Source organism: Hippichthys cyanospilos, chromosome 12 (assembly GCF_059441005.1).
Source record: "Hippichthys cyanospilos isolate Australia breed blue-spotted pipefish chromosome 12, RoL_Hcya_1.0, whole genome shotgun sequence".
NCBI classification, from domain to species: Eukaryota; Metazoa; Chordata; class Actinopteri; order Syngnathiformes; family Syngnathidae; genus Hippichthys; species Hippichthys cyanospilos.
Genome location: NC_142380.1, coordinates 20,942,021 through 20,963,334, shown reverse-complemented (window position 1 = coordinate 20,963,334; position 21,314 = coordinate 20,942,021). Strand labels below are relative to the sequence as shown.

The window sequence follows — 21,314 nt, the reverse complement described above, 5'->3', positions numbered from 1 at the left end:
ATAAAATTATATTTGATTTACAGACTGTGACCCTAAATTTAGAAAATTTTGCTCAATATGGCTATCTTTTCAGAGCAGGAATCAGGCTTCCCATAAAGAGCTTGTCTGCAGCAGCAAAATTATTCATTATATACAAAAACATTTCTACTAAAATAAAGGTATTTTCTTTCTAGTTTCCTTGTCTTTTTATATATAAACAATATGGATGTAATAATATGCTTTACCTTATGCCTTGATTAAGATTCTTGTCATATAACCCAGGTGAGTCATTAATTTCTGCATTTATTCACAGTTTAATACCAGGTTAGTTTACATGCTAAATGCGATATTACCATAATATTTAATTGTGTTTAAAAGTGTACTATATATACACAAATTTTAGATATTTGGATGGCTCTTAAAAGAGCCTTTATAGGTGTGTACAGGACTACACAGAATCTTGCCACAGGACCACTCCTTCTGCAGAGAAGAAAGAGGTGAAAGCCTCCCTGACACAGATGGCATCTTTAGTTGAGTTGTTTGAAGCAAGTCTTCCCAGACACGGTAGAAATTCAACCTCCTCGGCCTGGATGCTTCCTGCAGATACCCGGGGAGTTTTCCGCACAAAGTTGTGGAGAATGCATGTAGTCTTGACTCATTTCTCTGCAAACTCCACACGTGTCTCTATGGCACGCATGTACATCCTCCATTGGACAGACACAATACCAAAGGCATTCTCTACCACCAGCCGAGCCCGGGAGAGACGGTAGATGAACCACCCAGCGTGTTGGCATGAGAGCACGTTCTGGGAATGGCCTCATCAGCAACAAAGACATGTGGCTGAGCTCCAAGGTGGTTGGCTCCTGGGAGTAGCCAGTCCTCAGGCAGGTGCAGAGTGCCATCACGCAGTGCCCGACCAAAGGCTGAGTTGGCCATAATCCCACCATCACTGGTTCTTCAGTAGCCCCCAACATCCATCACCCTTAAACATTTATCAGCATCAACAACGGCCAACCAGTGAATAGGTTCCCTTGTAGTTGAAGAACCGAGAGCCAGAGTTTGTCAGGTGCTTTGACAACAACATGTTTAACATCCACTGCTCCACAGCAGAGAGGAAAATTCCACCGTCCATATGGCGTTATATTTGTGCCACAATTACGAGCGCGCGAAAAAAAAAATTTGAGTGGAGAAAATCAAACTGAGCGAGCGAAAACAGATTTTGAGCACAAGAAAAAAACTATTGAGCGCATAATGATAAGAGTTTGACCGCGCGCCAATGGAGTTTGAACACAGAAAAAGAAATTGCTCGCTCAAAATTCCTTTTTGCTCGCTCTGGATAGCCCTCTCTCGCTCAACATCTCGCTCTCACTCGCGATACTCCTCCCTCCCTTGCTCAACATCGCGTCTGCTCAACATCGAGCTCTCGCTCGCTCGAGGCCGTCCTCTGCGCTCGCTCAGTTCTGCTGACACGTTACGTTTGTGCCACAAAACCAGCCAATCAGAGCTTGTAAAAGCACTTTGATTGACGAGAGCGAGATGTTGAGCGTGAGAATGCTATTGCGAGCGAGCAAAAAGGAATTTTGAGCGAAAAACTTCTTTTCAAGAACTTTTTTTCTGCGCTCAAAATCTGTTTTTGCTCACTCAGTTTTATTTTCAACGCTCAAATTTTTTCCCGTGCGCTCATGATTGTGGCACAAATATAACGCCATACCTCCACTCCTCTGTTGTTGGAACAGCCATGAAGTTGTGAACAAGACAGTCCCAAATTGCTGTTTCCACGGGAGGGACAATCACGGACACAGTGGAAACCCCGGCACGGAAGCTGTTGGCTATGGTCCTGTATGAGTCTCCCTTGGCAAGATATCTGCAATACTGTACATACATTACAGAGTCTCACTGTTTTTTGCAGCGCTAAGACTTGCCCAAAATAATCGTTCCTTTTCATGGAGTCTTTTAAAATACAGTGGGCCCCCGTGTTACGAACTTAATCCGTTCAGCGGCTACGCTCGTAACTCGAACTGCTCGTATGACGGGCAATCCAAACCTATGTTAATTCGTGAATGCGTGCAACGCGTGCAAAAACCTTAGGAAAAACATCACGACTTTATACACATATTAAAAATGAGTAACATAACCTACTGTACAGTTAAATTAAATAACATAAATATAAAAAGGAAAAATGACATTTACCTTTGGGGCGACGTGACTTGAGCTGGGTGGAGGCGGAGGGGAGCAGAGACCAACCCTCAGAATTTATTGATTTATTTTCTTAAACGGGAACTTTTCTCAAAACCAGAACATATCACCGGCGATTTCCTTCTCTTTAATCCATAATAGAAGAAGCCTCTCAATTTTGTTGTCGATCGAGGTCCGCCCCCCCCTTAGAAGATTGCCGAGCGGTTACGGCCGGCCATACTCACGAGCAAGGTTAACCATGTGTGCGCCTCCTTCGTATTTTTTTTTTTATTATCTCCTGCTTCGTTTCTATTGTCATCATCTTCTTACTTCTTCCTTTACCGCCACTTACAATTTTAGAAGCCATGTCTAACAGATAAAGTTTGCAAAGTCTTCACAACATTCCTTCCTTCCGTTTTTGACTCATTTTCTCTCCTTCCTTCCATCCCGACCAGCTGTGCCATCAAGCTAGATAAAGGCGTTCGGCCAATAGCATATCGGCATTTCTGTGATTGACGTGACGCCGGCCAATAGCATCTCCGTGAGTGAGACCGTGACTGACACCGTGACTGAGACAGTGACTGTGACATTGTAAGAGCAATATTGTTCCACGTTGCCGTGACAAACTTTAACTACTGATTTTGATGACGTGGCAAAGCGAAAATATATGAACAAGTTCAATAGCCGGCATGTCAGATTGCTCGTAAGGCGAATGGTCTGTGCGTAAGTGGGGTACAAAAAACTCCGCAGACCACGCTCGTAAGTCGAAATGTTCGTAAAAGAGGGTGTTCGTAAACCGGGGGCCGACTGGATTTTATGCTTACTATGCTATTCTTAGCAGCATGATGTATGTGTTAAAGCATAGTTTGTGATTTAAAAAAACAAAACAAAAGAAAAACTTCTACCCACCGAATAAAAATGACAGGTGTTCCGCAGTGGAGATGGAGCGCCTGTAGTTTGTGTCCATGCGGGTTATCCTTTCATCAACACCAGACAGTAGGTCATCGAACTGGGCACTGGTTACCCTCATATGGCGCTGTAAACGGCAGTCATCCAGGCGCAGTTCTTGCTGAAGATAATGATATTCATCAAATTGTTCGCGCATCTGGATGGTGTTGCGTATCCATTCACGAGTGGAATTCCACAGCAAGTACGTAACATAGGTGGCTAGCACTTTGTCCGCCATGGCTATTCGAGAAATGGCAGCACTAGGTTGTCCTAAAAGCTAAGCCCCCCCCCTCCCCCCCAGCGCGACAACAGTAAGCCCAGCGAATGAGCGTAGCGACACGAATTTTCGCGTAGTGTGCATGCAGCATTTGCGTTGAACGCTCACAGCGTGGGAATTCAGAAACATCTTACTCAAACAGCACATCAAAACAGATAAACAATGTGGGCTTTCTAACACAGGCCTCAAATGAAAAGCTTTGGATAACCCTGTTGTAACGGATACTTCTCTAGCTGCATTAGTAAAAGAACCACGCTCCAAAACTAAAGTTTGGACATCCCTGTTTGTCATGGATACCTATTTGCTCGTTTTATTCGTTGAATTAGAAAAATGTGTCAACCCATGCTCCAAAACTGAACTTTGTAGAGGATACGTATTTCCTAGATCTAAGACTGGTGCTAATGTTAGTAACAAACAAACAGCATACATTCATGCAGGTAATGTGCCCTCCATTTAATTTGAAATTAACATAATGCTGTTTTCCTGATATGCTCAAACGACCTCAGGTTATATGGCATTTAACCTATGCGCGCAATGGCTGATGAGGCACAATGACACACTGTGTTGATACTGTGTCATCAAATACTGACACCTGCTGGACATTAAAACTCCCTGCAGGCAACCCACTTGAGAAACTGAACTGACACTGATTTGATGACTTAGTGTATGCAATAATATCATTCAAGTCATTCATAACATATTATTCCATATCTTTAAATAACGAGACATGAATCAATATGGAAATCTAGAAATGATGTGATGAAGATGATGTGAATGAGTATGCTTCCACTATTTGTCTTTAGACATTTGTATTCAAAAAATAGTTTTTCCAAACGGCTGGGTGGAAGAGCCGTCTTCTTCACATTCCAAAAACATGCATGGAAGATGTATTGGACACTCTAAACGGTCACACACAAAATCAAGGTTGTCAAACTCGTTTTAGCTTGCAGGACGCATCAAGGAAAATCTATTTCCAAGTGGGCCGGACAAATAAGACCAATGGTATATCCATCCATCCATCCATTTTCTATAGCTGCTTATCCTCACAGGAGTCGCAGGCTTGCTGGCGCCTATCTCAGCTGGCTTCGGGCAATAGGCGGGGGACACCCTGAATTGGTTGCCAGCCAATCGCAGGGAACATAGAGACGAATGACCAATCATGCGCCCAATCACACCTAAGGACAATTTAGTATGTCCAATTCACCTTGCCATGCATATTTTTGGGGAGTGGGAGGAAGCCGGAGTGCCCAGAGAGAACCCACGCAGGCTCGGGGAGAACATGCAAACTCCACACAGGAAGGCCGGACCTTTGAACTGTGAGGCGGACATGCTATTCAAAGCGCCACCGAGCCGCCCTCCAATGGTATATACATTATTTATACAACATTAAAACAGCAACTTCAGATGCATTATTTTCTTAATACTGTTCAAAATATTATAAACACAACATTACTAATAATGAAAACAAATAAAATGACTATTAATCATGAAACATTTCAAGTTGTTCTTTAAAAAACCAAAAACTCATTTTTTTTTTACTTTACGAAATCATCTCGAGGGCCAGGTCAAACTTGGTCGGGCCAAAACTAGCCCGCAAGTTGTATGTTTAAGTTTGACACCTCTGCTCTAAATTGTCCTTAGGTGTGATTGTGTGCATGAATGGTTGTTCGTCACTGTGTACCCTGCGAGTGACAAGCAACCAGTCCAGGGTGTCCCCTGCCTGGTGCTCGAAGACTGATGGGATAGGCACCAGCAAGCCAGAGACCTCAGTGAGGCTAAGTGGCTACATGCATAACAAGACCTTCCAGATGAATTTGTTATTGACACATCATACTTCCATGTCCTGGATGGGACTATCTTAACTAGGATGAAATCATACCCATAAGCAGTGTTCCCTCTAAGCTGCAAGCGTGCGCATTTGCGCACTGCTCGCACGATCTCAGCGCACTAGAATGTCTATGCTGCACATAAAACACAATGCAATACAAACGTATTAAATAATATTTAATATTAGACCTCATCTTATCTGGTTAATTAGACCAATAATATTGTTTTCTGTACCATTTTGCATTGTGACAGCGAGTGACAAGTTTCCAGCCTATAAATGTTTCACTTTTACTATTCATCCAATCAAACGTAAAGACAGAAACGTTCCCTGCATATACACCCCGTGCTGGTTTGCTAGCTAGCAACAGTGTGGAGTTAAGAGACGTCAAATGCTAACCCCTTTTCCTCGCGAAACGAACGAGCATCACCATAGATGCATCGTTCTCCCGTATTGGTCCTGGGCGACGCTTTTCACCTCTGTTATGCCCTCATAAATGACAGGCTATGTGCCCAGAAGCACAGTACTGGTCTTTACATATGTTTAAAAGTTGTTGGACATCATCAGGTCGTGCTTTACCCTTCATTTCTTAGAGTTCCAAGCCACCTTGCATCATCATTCCAGGGCCGCAGCTAGGCCCCTGGTTATGCTCAGAGCCCCCCCTCCTTCCTTGCTCATTAATGACAGAATGTGAGTCATATGATATAGGTTACTATAGGGGCGACATCAGATATGCACACGGCGACTCAGTGTGTGCATGTCTGAAGTTGCTCACCTTGGTCCAATGCCTGCTCAGCGAATTTGTATGAATGCTCAGGCACATTCAAAATAAGAGGGAACATTGCCCTTAAGCCCATCTTTTATGGGCATAACGTGCATGTAAGTACAGTGTATGTACAAAATACAGGCAAAATTTACTTACGTACAGTAACAAAGTATTTGTACTTTGTTGCTTGTGAGCAGCTCCTAGGGAAACAGAAGTTCTCTGTCTGGGACCAATTTGAGCAAATTTTGTTGATGATCTGTGGCAGCACTTTGACAGTAATGGGAAGTAATGAAGTATTTGTACTCATGTGTGCTAACTCGTGATGGGTGAATGTACTTAAGTAAAATTTGCCTGTACTTTATAACTTGTTGAAGTATTTTTTTTCTGACGACTATTTACTTTTACTCCCTACATTTAAAACACTAATATCGTACTTAGTACTTGCTACATTATAAAAAAAAAAAAAAAAAGGCTTGTTACTTTTTTTTGGGCTGTGCTGGAACTGTACTTTGTTTCATTTAAACACAGTAATTTGATTAATTCTGTTTTACATTTACAAGATGAATACTAGTTGTAGGCAGACGTTACATTGTCCATTAGTGCTACCTTGCGGTCATTTCCGTTATATAACTGAGGGCGCTGCATCATCTTCAGTCAGGAGATCTCTACACTATAGTACAGTTCAATGCCTCTATGTCTACTATATGTCTGTAAGTACCTGTCAACATACTTGCGTAACTTTTGTGTGTCAGAACGGTGATAGAGTGCGTATGTTCAAGTTCAGTTTAGATTTGATTCCTCCACACCAGGGGTGTCCAAAGCTCATCAGCAAGCTCAGCAGAAACCTGATAACGATCCTGATCATTTTAATCAGGTGTGTCAGGAAATGAAACCTGGAAAACATGCAGGGCAGCGGCCCTCGAGGACCCACTTTGGACACCCCTGCTCTACACAGTTATAACATTTTCTAAAGCGTTAGCTTGTTAAGTAGTATATGTGTGTATGTAGAGAGCTAACTCCTGAAGTGTTGCTAATCAAATGACTTTAGGGAAATTATTTCTTTAAGAATGTTTATTGTGTGTACTGTTGGCAGTTTTCATGTTCTTTCCGGGCACTCCGGCTTTCTCCCATAATCCAAAAACATGCATGGAAGGTATATTGGACACTGTCAGAGAAATCTATAAAGACTAGGACAAGCCTAGCTGCTAAGCACCAAAAAGAGTAACTCAGACCAGCCAAGATTGACTTTTCTATACCATGGCACAGGGAAAAAGCTTGGCGAACGAACTCATGCATTGACGGCACTAATTCATCAAGCATTCCTGCCTGGTTTTTATTCATTCAGCAAAGAATTGCACATTACAAGACATAACAAAAAGAGCGAGTCAGGTGCCATGAACAGCTGGGCCAAAGTCCCAGCTCACACTTTCCTGCTTTATCTAAGGACTGGGGCGAGATGAACTAGGACTGCATAGATGGATAGCAATGCACACTATTCTAGACAAGAAATGAGCACATAATGATAACCTAATAAAGTGGGCCCCCGTGTTACGGACTTAATCCGTTCAGCGGCTTGGCTCGTAACTTGAATTGTCCGTTGTGACGAGCAATCCAAACCTATGTTAATTAGTGAATGCATGCAACGCGTGCAAAAACCTTAGGTAAAAACATCACGACTGTATACATATATTAAAAATTAGTAACAATCTACTGTACAGTTGAATTAAATAACATAAATATACAAAGGAAAAATGACATTTACCTTTTTGGCGACGTGACTTGAGCTGGTGGTGGGTGGAAGCGGAGGGGAGCAGAGACAAACCCGCAGATTTTTTTTTTTTTCTTAAACGAGAACTTTTCTTAAACGAGAACATATCACCGGTGATTTCCTTCTCTTTAATCCATAATAGAAGAAGCCTCTCCATTTTGTTGTTGACCGAGGTCCGTCCCCTGGCAAGGAATGTCTTGCCCTTAGAAGATTACCAAGCGTTTACAGCCATACTCACTAACAAGGTTAACTATGCGTGTGCCTCCTTCGTATTTTTTTATTATCTCCTGCTTCGTTTCTATTGTCATCATCCTCTTACTTCTTCCTTTACCACCACTTGCAATTTTTGAAGCCATGTCTAACAGATAATGTTTGCAAAGTCTTCACAACACACCGACCAGCTCGATGAGGGCGTTCGGCCAATAGCATATCGGCATTTCTGTGATTGACGTGACGCCGGCCATTAGCATATCCGCATCTCCGTGACTGAAACCGTGACTGTGATCTTAATCGACCAATAGCATATCGGCATCTCCGTGATTGAGACCGTGAATGAGACCGTGACTGTGACTGCCTTAATTGACCAGTAGCATATCGGCATGTCAGTGACATGCGAGCGAAGTTGTATTGTGTGATGCAGTAAAGCAAAAAATATAGTGCGGACACACTGACCAGCATGTTGGATGAGTCGTAAGACGAAAGGTTTGTGCGTAAAAGGGAGGTAAAAATACGCCGCGGTCCACGAAAACAGATAACGCATAAACAGGGGGCCCGCTGTATATGCGTGCGTGTGTGTGCGTGTGTGTGCATGTGCGTGTCAGGTTTTGCAAGGAGGAAAGTATTGCTCATCATTGTCTCCCAAATTCGAGTGTTGGCCCATGGTGAAATGAGGTTCTCTCGAACCAACGTCCCAACAATTGTTGTGCAGTGCCATTGTTGTTTTACCATCTTTTCCCTCCTCCCATCAATGGGATCTTCTGTCTTGCCACAGTTGACAGTTTATCCTCCATTCAGTCAACCACATTTCCCCAAATGCAGAAATCCTTGCATCTTTTGGCTCCTTTGAACAAGTTAATATCTGAAGGCACTTTTGCTATCTCAGAGCCAGAACGATTTATTTAACGGCATAAGTAGTTTCCCATCTCACAATATACTCCCCCTACCTTAGGCTTTCCATTCCTCATTTACTTTGCCTTCTTAGGATTAAAAGGTAAGATTTTCAAAAGTTTTAATAAAAGCGCAATGTAAGTGCATTTTAGTTGTAGCATCTGTGTTTAACTGTGTAGCAGATAAATAGATTTAATTAAATTTGAGAAATAAATTTGCCTGAAAGTCCCAATACCCACCACACCCCTGTTCTGATTTTATGAGTAGTTCTGTTTCATTCCAAACACGCTAGGCCAGTGTTACGAAGCGTAGTCAGTAGGAAAGGGAGACACACAAGAGTTCAGGGCAGAAAAAAGACGAGCAAAAGCGATGCGATGCATCGGATTGGAGCAGCACTTCCCCTCAGTGTGTCCAACCAGGAACTGGCTCAAAGAGCTGTTTTGTTTTCGAAAAACTTGTGTTATGTCAACATTACATACCCACAGTCAAGTCGACAGTTAGGGCATGTTACATGCTGCCGGTAATCATTTCAAAATAAAAGAATACCAAGGCATTAATGTCCATATATTATTTGGCATGTTTAGGTTTTTTTTTAAGATTGTTTTCGCACTGCATCATGTTTTACTGTCATGCAAACCTTTGCCGCAAATGACCTATTTTTCCTCAAATTTTGAGATCTCGCAGCATAAGAGCTCATCCCAGTGCTGGTGGACATGCTAGATACTGTACAGTGAAAATACAGAGCGGTTCAGGTCTCCTTTGCTGCCACATTCATTAATTACCATAATTCCCCAAAAATAAGACACACCTGTATACAAGACGCACACTTAATTTGGGGGTCATATTCTGATATTTTCTACGTGACTGTGTATACGACACCAACACTTTAGCAGCAAATGTAAAAACTAAAGCAAAACAGAATCAATCTCATCTTTTGTAAAAATCTCTTCATATTTTCTTGTGTTCATATCATATCATTTCTACAGTACAATACAATTGGTATTTCAAGTGTAAACTATCTATTATAATCAACTTTGATCATAGTCGTAAATCCACGTAATGGAAAAAAAATCCTTTTAGGTGTACTTTACAATTTTTTAAATAGATAATCTTATTTGTACTCAGCGCATTGAGTGGCTGGGTGAGAAAAGTTATTTTATTTTATTCCTAGGGGGGCTTTGCAAAACATAATTGAGAAGCACTGCATTAATATAAAATGCTACCATTGTTGCTTGTGTGTGTGTGTGTGTGTGTGTGTGTGTGTGTGTTTGTGTGTGCGTGCGCGTGTGCGTGCGTGCGTGTGTGTGTGTGTGTGTGTGTGTGTGAGAATATATATGAATTCATATGAATTACTGAACGACTTTAAATGGCCTGAATGTGCAACATTTAAGCCTCCGGACAGTTAGTCCTTCATGAAACAGACTTGAAAACATTTTCCAAAATAATTGCAAAATAATTTGATTCAGCATCAACCGAACATTATATTGCTAATGTTTTGGTAAATGTTTTTCAAGTTTTGCATATTTTCCCCGGTTACGACTAAAACCATATAGTTAGTGCATTTACTGCACTGTCTATTTAAAATTGTCCTGTAATTTTAGCATCATTAATCAATATTGGCAAAATACCAAAAGATGAGTTATTAGTTGCAGCAGCCCTAAAATATGAAACAAGTAGAGACAAATATCGGCTTTAATTAATAAGAGTATTGGTGTATTATTTTGCAAACAGTTCCTCCAAACTGTTATCGGTTAGCTGGTATCGATATATCAGCCATGAGGCGGCGGCAATAGAGAACCTTCACAACATGCCCTTGCACGGACATTCGGGCGGCGGCTCCCTCGCCGCGCAGCCGGCCGCGCTCCCTGTCCCGGGGGTCTCCGGCGGAGACTACCGAGCAGAGCCGCCGGCGCTGCCGGGACACCTGTGTGAGAGCAACACGTACGCGACGCTGACCCCACTGCGGCCCCTGCCGCCCATCTTGACCATGCCTTACCTTGTCTGAAATTACAGGTTGTCACAGATTAAAAAAAAAAAAAAAAAGTGTTGCATCGCAAATACTCTATTTTATTTTGGCAAATGCTTGCAGTATATAAAGTCCCAACTTTAGATTGCGTAGAAAACGCAAAAGAATTATATTCATCATTCATTATATATTCATTATATTCATTTGAAATTTAATGCGCACACGTAACGAGAAAACAAAATAAAATGGAATAAATGAAACACAACTTATTTTCAGTTTTGCCATGAGAAATTGACAAAAAAGGACAGAAAAGTGACGTTACTTCACAAGGTATTATGGAAAAGACTGACACTGGAAAATTTGGTGTCTCCTGACTCGCCCCGCCGGGCTCATCTGCTCGGACGCCCAGGTCGCTCTCCTGACTTGCCCCGCCGAGCTCATCTGCTCGGGCGCCCAGGTCATCCGCCTGACTCGTCCCACCGGGCCCATCTGCTATGGCGTCCGGGTCGCCCGCCTGACTCACCCTGCCGGTCTCATTTGCTCTGGCGACCGGGTCGCCCTCTGGACTTTTACCCTCGGGTGCATCTCGTTTGGCACCAGGGGTGCCTTTGGACTATTTTTGTTTGGTTTTCTCCAACAGCTCCGTGTTTTTCTGCCGCCCGTCCGTTAGCGTTTGTTTTCTGTTCTGCCAGCCAGCCTGCACCCTTAGTTAGAGTTTTTGCTATCCTGTTTTTCCCGATTTTGTTCCCGTTCCTTGAGTTAATAAACATGGATTACATGAAGCCCCTGTCTCGACACCCTCCTGCTTTTGGGTCCTCCACCTTCGCAACAACGCCAACCTTCCTACCCGCCTCGCACCCCCGTGACAGCCAAAGCATTCAGGGAAAAAAAAGTGTCAATGACGCAGCAGTACATTGAGTTGGTTTGGCTCAAATTGGCCCATATATTGCCTCTGTGATTCTTTTTTTTAACCCTAATTTTTAACCCCACTGCTTTGAGAGTTAACTGTTTTTAAAACTGTTAAAAAAAGTCAAATATATCTCATAGATATCACACGAAGATGAATTTCAAAATTACATTTGTTAACTAATTTAATCACTTTAAAAGGATGAAGAACACTGGCAAACAGTTTTTAAACTGCTGGGTCAAAAGGAACTCAATCCAAAATTTTGAGTTATTAAATCATAACAAAAATGCTAAATCAAATTCGATAACACACACACACACACACACACACAAAAATGCTTGTTTTGTATATTATGTACGGGCACGTTTACAGTTTACTGAATCCAAACAATATTTGCTTCATTAGAAGGTAAAAGTATTATTTTTTTATGTAAATGTTATGCAATAATATCAAAATAGTAACATTCAATATCCATATTGCAGGTTTGTCTGATACAGCCTTCATAGTCTAATATTTAAAATAAATAAACAAATGAAATTTGATGGGTAGATGGATAGATTCTTATGGATGGATGGGTGAGGACTATCAGGTGGGTTGTTTTTCTGTTTGCCAGGCTTTGCACACAGGAGATCAATAGAGTTTCCCATTCTACCCTCTCCCTGCTTTATACGTTCCCCTTCGCGCTCAGCAGCGTGACTGATGCGTCATAAAAACCCTGCTGGCTAAGGCTCAGTAACAGTGTGGTTAAGCGTGGACAAATGGAAGGCAAAATACAGGGAGGGCAGGCTGATGACAAGCAGCCTTATCAGAAAGGCATCAGTGCATTTCACACAGGCCCATTTTAGCGTTGAAAGGACAAAAACTAGTCTATCAGAGGCTTACAGGAGCGGAGGGCTGCGAGATGCCATTGGTCGAGGGTAGGCAGGCACAGGTTTCTTGTGCCAGAGGCAGGCTGGCCAAAGGATCGATAGCCTGCTGAATAATTGATTAGTATGAGGGAGAAAGAGGGCCAGGCACAAAGTGGCGGTGTGACCTGCTTACGGCATCTTGAAGGTAAGCAATGTCCCATGTGTGGGTGCGTCTGTGGAAGGGCTCGGACCAGAACCCTCTGACATTCTGTCAAACACCGTGTGTATTTACAGCCACTACGCACCAGAAAATACAAGCTTTGTTTTGTTTTGTTTTTTTATTGGACGGCATGTTATGTCCGCTAGGTATGGTGGTGCTGGGGTATGGGAAAAAGTGGACACAAAAATAAAGCAGGGAAGCCAGGAGGAGATGTGCTCGAAACAAAGAAGGATTGTTTTACACTCAGGGGCTAGGTAAAACATGAGCAACTCAGGATACAAAGTAACAAACAAAACTTGAAACTTGAAACCAAACTCACGAGCAAGACAGCAAAAGGGAGGCAGAGGACTTCTCGGGGTAAATACATGCAACTACATTAGATTAAGACGTTGACAATGACGCAACAACTAACTGAACGCAAACTGGGGACTTAAATTTCACACTTAACGAGGAAACATAAAACAACTGGAGAGAGACAAAAGGCAGAGGAACAGAAGGCACAGACAGGTGGAAACAAATAACGATAATGAGAACAGATGCGGGAAACTAAATAGGAACAAGACACAAGAACTAACAAACCCACAACTCGAAAACAGAAAAACCAACACCAACGCACAACAGAACATGACATAACACCCCCCTTCAGGTTTTTTGTTTCTAGTTTTGTTGTTCCAGACATCCCAACAAAACCAGAAAAAACACAAAATGAAAGAATCCAAGCAGGGTGGGCGTAAAAGGGGGCTCGAAGGAGGGGAGATAACCCCACAAGAAATAGTCCTGAAACATAACTGGCGCTAAAAAAGAAATGTGCCCAACAATTGGAGTCTTGAGGGCATCCAGGGTGCCAGACGAGATGCGCTCGGTGGGGCAAGACAGGAGGGCGGCCAGGGAGCCAGATGAGACGCACTCGGTGTGGTGACTGATCTGCTCTTACCGCAGTCCCGTCAGCTATCTGAGGACAACTAACAGTCCTGACCGACTCTCCGTTTAAAGGGTTAAGACGTCCCGTTAGTCCAGCACAGCTCTAACGCTGTATCGCCGGGCGACGGACATCTGCGTAAGCCGGTGTCGAAGAGGATACGTTCTGGTGCTCACTGCCTTTAAGTTTTTAAGCGTCTACCCATCTTACTTTAATCCGCCGACTTGTCGAGTAACCGTTGAGACGAGAAGGTAGAAAAAACACGCAAATTATATATTTGGCAGCTCCTCGTTCTAAAAGATCATTTGCACTTGTTAAGACCAGAATAGGGTTTAGCAGTCTTATACGACCACTTGGGTACGTTTGTTTTAACTTCAACCAACTCTGAGTAACTAAACTTTAATGAAGAATGGCACTGCCGATGTAAAGGCAATATCATTATTTCACTTACAAAAGACTAGGAGGATCTCTAATTTTGGTTTATAAGAATGACAGAGATAGAATAAAGAATGAAATTTTGAAGTATTTATTTAGCGAAAGCAAAGCGAATAATTATTCACAGTATCAAAAAGTACATGGCTGGGCCTACCAAGTCCCCTTAATACATAAAACACAAAAACACATTCAATACATTTTGTCTTTCAGCTAATAAATGATTACGATAAAACTTTGTCCAAGGTTATGAAAAACCATGCACAAAAACAGGTATAATGAAATAAGGGATTTAAAACATAATGAAAGGAGTGGAAAGTTTCTAAAAAGTCTAATACCAATTTTGGAAGAGAATCAAAGTGATCAGTTTCAATTCTCCTACATTGCGAATTAATGACATTATTAGTTGGGCTATCGGATGGATTTAGAATTTAGAATGACTTCCTTACCGGTTTGCTGCTTGAAATCCTCCGAAGGCTAACAACGTCGCAAGAATTTAAAAAGTGTCCAATTCTGAGAGTGACAGAGTCCTACTCCGACTTGGTGATTTACACCCGAAGCCTGGAGAGGGTCCTCACCCTTTTGGCAGGCAAAGGCAAAAAAAGGAAGCTACGAGTTTTGGGTGTTGGCCTTTTTATAGGACCCTAATTCCATGACTCGATGTACACATAATGGAACATACTTTGAACGATCTTAGCCTTAAATGGAGGAAGTGAAAGTTTCACTGTGACGCTTTGAGCACTTTTAATCGAACGATCGGACATGACTAATATCAACCTAAGGTCAGGCAGCAGCCTTTCCACCAAAAATAAACATACATGGGCATTTGTTCCTCTTTTGGTATGCTGACCCGGCAGCTCAGTGTCTGTGCTGGCCGTTTAGTAACTTTCCACTTGAACACACGAACATTCCAATATGATTCAGCTATATCTTGATCAAAGATAGAGTTTAAAGTGGTAATAACAAGTTGCATATTTCAAATCAGGCTAAAAAAGGCAATAACATATCATATGTGCACATTTACAGAATAAACATGAACATAGGTCTTAACATTTGTGATCAACTGACACTTTTTTCCAATGGCAGTTACAGAATAATATTGAGCATGACTTATTGCTAAAAGCTTGCTTTGATCTTATGGCCTCACAATGTGTCTTCATTGTGAGTTGACTTCATGGACTTCTTTAATGTTGGTTGTCTTCAGGGATGATTTGGTGTCTGCTGTTTATGATATATTTATTTATAATATATTTATATTATATTTATTCATTTACTTGTTTTATTCCAGTCGAGGTCAATTCTGACTGGTATCTTAAGCCAATAATTTACATGGTAATTTTACATCAATTTGGCTCAACGTTACATCAACATGGCGCATTATTCCATCACATCGCTGCACTACCTGCGTTCACCACCATGTGTCGCCATTGCCCTCATCACATTACCTGACAGTGGCGAGTCAGGAAGGCGTCCAGGACGACAGAGGAGATGCGCCCGGTGATGCGAACCAGGAAGGCAGACCGCAGGAGACTGTCAGGCGAAGAATGGGGGGAAAAGGGGGGGGGGGGGTGGAAACTGGGGGCATGACTATTTTTCCCAAGATGGCGGCGCGTGTAGACGCAGCGGCCACTCGCTCTCCCAAAGCAACAATACATTGTTTTGCTCGTCAAACAAGTGTTTTCTGAAAGTTTTTCCGGTCAGTTTACAGTGTACAGTCGACGGGTCTTCTTACAAATCCGGATAAGCAACATTTGCCAAGTTTTAAACACGAAACTGGAGAACTTGCTAAGGGAACTGGGACTGCTACGCCGGCCTACTAATTCACCGGACTCGCCTGCTACCCCTCCCCCGGAAAGGAGGCGCCGGAAGCAGTGCAAGGAAGCGGGGCAAGCGCGGAGGTATCCGAGCTAGGCTAGAGGCTAACCCAACTCGCCCGGCCATACCATCTATCTTTTTCGCGAACGTTTGTTCACTGGACAACAAAATGGACGATATCCGACTTCTGAGATCAGCAAACCAAAAAGTGAGTGACTGTTGTGTATTAGTTTTCACTGAAACCTGGCTAAATAGTAACATTCCGGACTCCGCTATACAACTAGAGCAGCTAACATGCTACAGATCTGACAGGGCTCTCGCAGAGGTGGGGGAAGTCACACGGTGTGTGTTTACATCCGCGAAGCATGGTGCCAGGATGCCACTGTAGTATGCAAACACTGCTCAACTCTGGCGGAATTCATGATCGTGAAGTGTCGCCCCTTCTACTTGCTCGCTACCTATATCCCTCCAACTAACAACAGCAACAGAAGTGTGGCACTGAACAAACTGTACCAGGCTATCAGTGAACAACAAACAGCACAACCAGATGGCTTCATCATCCTTGCTGGGGATTTCAACCATGCTGATCTCAAAACTGTTCTCCCGATGTTTCATCAACAAATCCACTTTGCAACAAGAAGCCATAATATTTTGGACTGTGTTTACACTCAGCACAAAGGAGCATACAAAGCCACCCCCCTCCTCCACATCGGTGCCTCTGACCACCTCACTATTATGCTAATGCCTGCATACAGACCAAGAGTGAAAGCCATCAAACCTGCACTGAAAGAAGTAAGGGCTTGGCCACAGGAGGCGGCCTCAGCCCTACAGGACTGCTTTGAGTTAACAGACTGGGACATTTTTAAGGAAGCAGCCACCTACAACGGCATCACAGATATTGAGTACACAGACACGGTGACTTCCTACATACATTTGGTGAACTGCATGGACGACGTGACCCACATCAAGAGGATCAGCACACAGGCCAACCAGAAGCCATGTCTAACAAGAGACGTCCACAGGCTTTTGAGGGCCAGAGACAAGGCCTTCAAAACTGGGGAGGAACACCACAATACCACAACAACTCACCTGCAAACTGGACAAACTGGGCCTCAGCACCTCACTCTGTAACTGGCTGCTGGATTTCCTCAGCCAGAGGCCTCAGGTGGTGCATGTTGGCAACAACATCTCAGGCAGGATCACCCTGAGCACGGGGGCCCCACAAGGCTGTGTGCTCAGCCCCCTCCTCTTCACCCTACTGACACACCACTGCACACCAACCCACAGCTCCAACCACCTCGTGAAGTTTGCTGACAACACAACACTGGTGGGCCTCATCTCCAACGGTGACAAGACCCACTACAGGAAAGAAGTGGAGCTTCTGACCAGATGGTGCAAAGACAACAACCTCCTGCTAAACATCATCAAGACCAAAGAGATGGTCCTCAGCTTCCAGAGAGGCCACACGCAACACTCCCACACTGACCATCTATGGTGCTGCAGTGGAGAGGGTGAGCAGCACCAAGTTCCTGGGGGTGCACATCAGCGATGACCTCTCCTGGACCACCAACACTGCATTTCTGGCCAAGAAAGCACAGCGGTGTCTCTACTTCCTGCGCAAACTGAAGCGGGCAAGTGCCGCGCCACCCATCATGACCACATTCTACAGAGGAACCATCGAAAGCATCATCACCAGCTGCATCACCGTGTGGGGTGGGAGCTGCACTGACTACAACAGGAAGGCTCTACAATGTATCGTGAGGACAGCTGAGAGAATTATTGGTGCTCCACTCCCCTCCGTGCAAGACCTGTACACCACCCACCTCAGCCGCAAAGCCGTCACGATTGTCACCAATACAAGCCACCCTGCACACAGTCTGTTCAGCCTCCTGCCCTCCGGAAAGAGGTACAGGAGCCTCCGCTCTAGCACCACCCGACTCAGGAACAGCTTCATCCACCAGGCCGTGAGACTGCTGAACTCTCCCCCCTTCCCACCCATGAAACTGCTGAACTCTCTCTCTCTCCCCTCCTCTCTCTCACACTCAGCCCCAGCCAGAAGAAACACCTAGCTGGCCCCCCACCTAAACTCAAACTTTGCTCATGCACTTGCAAGATTTGCACAGACTTGCTGCTGCCATATTTATTTATAATCATACTTCTATTGCACTCACGATTACACTCAGAACTATAACAACTCATCTGTAACAACTCATCTGACATCTCAAATGCACACGACTGGGACAACCACAGTCAGAGTTGTCTTGCTTTGTCTCGTTCTGTTGGATTGTCTCTTCATATGCTGCTACTTATGTCTTGTCTTGAGGTACTCTTGCCATACCTGGTTTTTCGTATTTAGTTTTTAAGTTTTAGTTATTAGTTTAGCAACACTAGGCAAAGTAGATCTAACATACCGCATTTACATTACTATAGATAAGAATCTAGTTTTTAGGATTGTCTCGTCTTGCGCACCTGCACTTTGTTATTGTACATGTAAAACGCAGAGGATAGTGAGAAACGCAATTTCGATTCCTTTGTATGTTAAGCACATGTGAAGAAATTGACAATAAACTTGACTTTGACAGTAGTGAGTTCAGGACACTGACCTGGGACAGAGGCAACCGTTGGTGGTTGACTGGCGGCTCTGGCCTCAGCTGCTGCCAGGTGTCCACTGGCGGCTCGGTAAACTGCCGCTGAGCGTCCACTGGCGGTTTGGTAGGCTTCCGCAGACCATCAACTGGCAGCTCTGTAGGCTGCCGCGGCGCGTCAACTGGAGGCTCGATAGGTTGCTGTAGAGCCATGGCTAGGCTCAAGACTGGGGACAGGACACTTGCCCCATCAGCCTGCTGCCAGAGAGAGAGAGGAATTAGGGTGCAGGTGCATTGTGACGTGATAACGGCCACAGGAAAGCTAAACGGATGCCTCGGTAAACGTCACAGTTCACGAAAGGCTCAAGGTCATAATTTTCAAGGAAAAATTCTGACAAAGAATCACTAGTAGTGGACAAAAGACCAAAAGGTCAAAATCTGAATCGAAATCATCACTATTGAAAACGGAAGGGCAAGGGCTAGGATAAAGAAAATCAATGTCAAAATCAAACTTGTCAAAAGAAAAGGGACTCAGATAAAACAAAATCAGGACTAGACTTGGAACATAGCTTAACAAATGGAGGACGATCCTCTAAATCAGAAGTCATAATCTAAAGTATAATGAGGTGGGCGAATAGGTGAACAGGGTGGCTCGGATGGAAAGCCGGGGGGATCATTCTCAAGGTTGGAAAAGTATGAGTTGTGAAAGATGTGAGGGGGCAGAATTGTAGAATAAGGGAGCACAGGAAGACAATAGGACACAGAAGAAACAAGCATGGGGGAAGGGGAAGGCTGTGTTAGAAGAGGGCTCGAAAGAAACTTAGAGGAACAGGTAAGGGGTATTACATGGGGGGAGCAAGGTTGGCAGGCAGGCTGAGGGCATTGGCGAGTGGTGCAATGGCGTCTTGTCAGCCGACGCGAGCATTCTGCTGGGTCCAGGTTTGGTCAGGTCATTCTGTCACACCCGCTAGCTGGGCATTGCCACACTTTCTTGCTCATGTCACCAAACCCTTGTCATGTCATTTGACTTTCGGGCTTGCTTTGTAGCACGGGAGGCATGTATAGTGTGTGTGTTCACATGTGTCTTCGTGTGTGTGCGTGCACGTGCGTGTGTTCATTGTTCAGGCTTGTGCGACTCACTCTGAATGGCTATCGATTTCCCCGCTGGTGCTCTCTCAGGTGTTCTACTCCTCTTGTTTGGTTCTTTTCCTTGTTACCGCCCACTCATTTCATGTCCGTTGCCCTGCATCCTTCTATACTAACCGGTCTGGTCCTAAAACACAAATGCAGAACAATCATCAATCTGGGAGAGTGAAAGAAAGACACTTAATAGCCCCCTCCCACCCACCCCTAATCAAATTTTGCAATTACCGTAACTCCCCAAATATAGGACGCACCAGTGTAAAGGCACACCCTCCATTTTGGGGTCAAATTGGTCAAATACCACAATTAATAAATGAGTCAAATGGAAAACCTTTCCATGTTCTCTAACCGGTGCACGCTTCATTGAATCAGATGGAGCTATCATAACTTTGATGGTTTTAGTAACAGTCCTGCATGTGAACTAGGATGGACTTGGACGTCGGTTCAGTCTGCTCACTTCTACTGAAATTATTGCCGTGAGAACCTCAGCTAACGTGATCTGCCGGTAGTTATGACAGGCACTGGCTGCTAACAGCCAACTGACATCTGCCCTTTAGCTCATCCCGTTACGCTAATTATTCTAAGTAAGAATACGCCTCATCTAAAAATGCAAATCTGTGCGGCGAAGGAAAAAAAATAAATAGATTAAAAAAAAAAAACTACCGGTAATAATCTTTAAGATACCATTTGTAGGACCCACCCATACTTTGGCCTTCATTTTTAGGGAGTGCATCTGATATGTGGGGAATCTTTCATGGTTTAGGGCAAAGAACATTCATCCTAACTCATCCACACTGAGATTAGTCTCACAACGATGACATCAGTTTGATTTGTGAGCAAGAATGAATGCGGCTGGCGCGAACGCAGCAATTTGGATGTATTTTTCATTTCAAGATCTTCTTCTGAACTGCACACTATCAATTAAGTCTGCTTGTTAAAAAAGAGCCAAGCTGGAAGGCTTTGTTACTTGAAACTCGATGAAAGAAGTACTACTCTTTGGTGTTGTGGACATTTGATTTGCTCTACATCTTTGAACTTGGTGGACATAAGTCCCAGTGTGCTCAGTAGAGGACATGCCGCCATTTCCAGCCCCTTCTCATATGTTCAGAAAATTGAGTTCCGTTTTACGAAATCTCAAGCAGACGTCAGAGTAGGCTTTTCGGGTAACAATGCTATTTTTTTTTATTAATACCTGCCTTTATAACAACAATAAAACAAAATAGGCAAAAAAGACAGACATCTTGATTGGCACTCAAGCAAAAGCCAGGACTTGAAAAAAACAAACACAAAGCAAAAACAAAAGCCGATCAGCAGGAGTGCTTCTGAGCGATTGGCTCGTCACCACTCGCGATGGCAATGTTTCAAAGTGCGCACTTCTGCCAATAATCTGCTGGCTAGCCTAGTCTCTCGGCGGAGAGCTGCGGCAGACTGTAATTGATCCCAAACTCTTTCTCGCCTTCCAGTAGTCCGTCCAGGGCAGGAGAGGGCCCGAGTCGCCGCACGCAAAGCCGCATCATCTCATCCCTCTGTCCGGGTCTCCCCTTGCAGCGGCGCGGTGTGGTTAGTTCGCTGTCTGCCCCAGTCCCCTATTTCACGCATGCATATGCACATGCACACACACACACTCTTTTGAG

At 43.8% G+C, this 21,314-nt stretch overlaps 1 pseudogene; it reads right to left on the bottom strand.

Annotated features, from left to right (window-relative positions):
• Positions 1-427: 427 nt before the first annotated feature.
• On the bottom strand, positions 428-19,848 carry LOC148415296 (uncharacterized; annotated as a pseudogene).
• Positions 19,849-21,314: the final 1,466 nt, after the last annotated feature.